The sequence below is a fragment of the Colobus angolensis genome, unplaced genomic scaffold (genome assembly GCF_000951035.1).
Source record: "Colobus angolensis palliatus isolate OR3802 unplaced genomic scaffold, Cang.pa_1.0 Scaffold102, whole genome shotgun sequence".
In the NCBI taxonomy this organism is placed as follows: Eukaryota; Metazoa; Chordata; class Mammalia; order Primates; family Cercopithecidae; genus Colobus; species Colobus angolensis.
Window position 1 is genome coordinate 574,272 of NW_012111142.1, and position 3,708 is coordinate 577,979.

Genomic DNA, 3,708 nt, shown 5'->3' on the forward strand with positions numbered 1-3,708 from the left:
CAATAGGAAGATTTACAAGGGAAATATCCCAAAAGAGTATTGAAATGAAAACCGCAGAAAAATCAATCAAATGTACTACCATGTTCATCACACTTAAGTGCTGTAGTTATTAAGTATAGTCCTAAACATCTGTATTAGTCCATTTTCATGTGGCTGATAAAGACATACTGGAAACAGAGCAATTTACAAAAGGAAGAGGTTTTAGTTGGTCTCAAAGTTCCACATGGCTGGGAAGGCATCACAATCATGGTGGAAAGCAAGGAGGAACAAGTCACATCTTACATGGATGGCAGCAGGCAAAAACAGAGAGCTTGTGCAAGGAAACTCCCATTTTTAAAACCATCAGATCTCGTGAGACTTATTCACTATCACTAGAATAGCATGGAAAAGACCCGCCCCCCATGGCTGTCTCATGGCTCTGGGCTTCCATCAGCAGGAAACAAGAGGGATCCCTAGGGTAACCTGTGCCTTGGAGAAGAACATTCCTTCTCTATCCTTCACATAAGCATTGTCAAGAATGAAAAGGGAGGCCCAGGACTCTGTATGTTGTGGAGAAGAGACTCCTCCCCACAACAACCCCCCACAGCCCCACACTCCCACATTCATACCACCACTCTCTGCAACCATTATAAACCCATTATGCTGTTGTCCTTGTTTATGTCAGTCACACAAAAAGTCCAGGACTTCTAGGTTATCTCTCATACCCAAAGCTAATCCCCGTGTGGCTCTAAGGGCAGTGAAATATCCTATATCATAATACTCCGTATCTCTCTTCTAGATTTTTTTTAACCACCTACCATCCTACATCTTTTATTAAGTAATTTGTCTCCCCTTCTTAAAATGTAAGCTTCTTTAAAGCAAGGGTGTTTATTTTGTTAGCCACTTTATCCTTAAAGCTTAGAACAATACCTGGCAAATAGAAGGTATTCAAATAATATTTGTCATGTGAGTTAATATTAAACATTCTTATTTTATATTCTATGTCTTGTCATTCTACATTTGAAGACTGCAGGTACGATTTTTACCGTGTCTTCCGTCTAGTTTTTACCCATTATGCCATTTGCTTTTATGTTTTGTGGATTTTGTGAGTTTATATTCCTTGGATTTTATCCATAGAAACTACTTGAGGCATAGATTGATGTTACATTCATTCAGAGATTATTTGTGTTTACTTTTACTAGTTGCCTGGGGTTAACGACTTACCCAGGACCAAATTAATCTCTCTCCCTTGGTTTTTTGTTTGTTTTTGTTTTTAACTACATAAGTGGTTGAATTGACCTGCAAACCCATGTGTATGAGAGTATCAACTTTGGATATAAATTATTGAAAGAGGAAATATACATATTTCCTTTAGTAAATGCCAAGGTACAGATGGGCAAGTTTCCTTGCTCCTTTCTGTGCAGCAGATTTCTTTCCTGTTCATCACTGCACTGGAAGTGCAGCCCTTTTAGGGTTTGCAGCTTTGTTAGATTTTTGCATCTTAGGTGAGTTTTAGCTTGAGCTGATGTCTAAAAATCCAGTGTTCTTCAGATTACTCAAGTGTAGCTTGATTTTTATGTGAAATCAGCAATTTTTAAGTGTTGGCAAACAATGTAAAAAATGTTTTAATGTGCTGGGAAAAAATCACCATGGGCCATATTTGATCTTTATAAGTTTACAATCTCCGTTCTAAACAGACTAAGCAATTAACCCATCAATCAACCGATGTGTATTGTATTTATATGATGCAGAATGCATTTTGTTAGAATGCATCTGTTCGATACAATAACCACAAATGTGGAAGGAAAAGTCCAATTTTAGATTTGTTTCTTTTTCTCTATAAATGTAATTGTCAGATTATGTGTCTAGATTTTTAATTCAGGAAATATCACTGTATCTATAATATGGGGAAATATAGGACATAGTTCTTGCTCTCAAAAATTTTACATTATATGCATTACAGAATGTGCAAAATGGATTGAAGTGTCAAGAGATTTAAAGAAGAGCAACTAGAAAGTCATTGGCTCAGTCTGAGTCTGCTTTAAAGGAGCCTTAACTAGGGTGGGCATGATGGCACTAGAAGGAAAAGGGCAGATATCAAGTATTTAAAAGATGATGTGACAGGAGTTAATAATGCATGCGGGGTAAGAATAAGGGAGAAATTATATTTCTTGCTTATGTGGTTGGGAAAATTTTAACCAACCATATGTTTTGTGACTGTCTAAAGAGTATCTTCAATGATTATTTTGAAGGAAAGAAAAAAAAAAGAGCCCAATGTCAGCCAGGCGCAGTGGCTCAGGCCTATAATCCCAGCACTTTCAATGGCTGAAATGGGTGGGTGGATTGCTTAAGCCAAGGAATTCAAGACCAGCCTAGACAATATGGCAAAACCCCATCTCCACAAAAAATATAAAAATTAGCTGGGTGGGGTGACGCACAGCTGTAGTCCCAGCTACTCAGGAGGCTGAGGTGGGAGGATCACCTGAGAGTAGGGAGGTTGAGGCTGCAGTGAGCCATGATCATGCCACTGCACCCCAGCCTGAGTGACAGAGAGAGACCCCTGTTTCAAAAACAAAACAAAAGGCCAATATAACTTTTCTTTTGGTTTCTTCATTTCTTGTAAACTAAAGACAATGTGAATGATTTTGTAATCTGTATAAGGCTCAACTGATCACTTTTTATATAACAAAAAGCTCAAGTATTAGGTGAAATAGTTTGTCTGAGATAGTCATATAAATTATCCTTTTAGTATTTTCTCATTATTAAAGGATTACCTTTCTCCTTAAATAAACAAACAAACAAAAAACGTGCACAGGCATGTCAAGACTTGAAATACCTACAGGCTTATTGTGTTGGAAAGCCTCACTGAAATAAGACTGTTAATATTCTCCTAATTCAATGCTATTAGTTCCATTTAGGGTATTTCACTGTCGTCTGTTTGAAGGGGCTATAGGGAAACTGATGACATTAAGCAAGATAGATTATAGATCACATTCAACTCTCATCTCTTGATGGGCCTAACGGGCATAGTTCCCATTACTGCTAATGGGAGTTTTGAGCATACGCCTTTGTGCTAAAAATCTATCAATCTCCTAATCCTGGCAGTAGGTTGCAAATGGGCTTTAACTTTAAGTGTAATTGGTTAATTGGTTGAGTCAATGATCTGATTGTAAATGATGAGCAGCCAACAGGTTTTGTTTTCCTTTTTTATGCCTTTTTATAGCACCAGAATTATGGAACATTTATCAACAGCCTAAAATAAAGACAACACTACGAGAATTTGGTTGCCTACACAGATTCAAGATAGAATCCTGCTGGATTCTGGGTATTTTTTATTTTTTAATTTTTTGCAGTTTAGGAATTACCAAATACTTTCACATGTATAGTGTCACATTTGACTCTTATTGTAATTCTTCCTGAAAGTGGGTAAGGCTGCCCTATTAGCCTAATTTAGAGACTGATTATGAGAGTTGCCTTGAAGTTTCTTATCCAGTGTCACAAAGCGCACCCATATGAAAACCAAGACTAGAACCTCAGTCTTTTAATGACAAATCCAGTGCTTTATCCTGGGCTCCAAGTCACTTCTTGGCCATTCAATTAAAATGTGTTCTGTTGTGGTTTGAATGTGTGCCCCAAAAAGCATGTGTTGAAAATGTAATCCTGAATGCAGCAGTGTTGGGAAATGGAGCCTCATCAGAGGTGTTTAGGTCAAGAGAGCTCCGCCCTCAA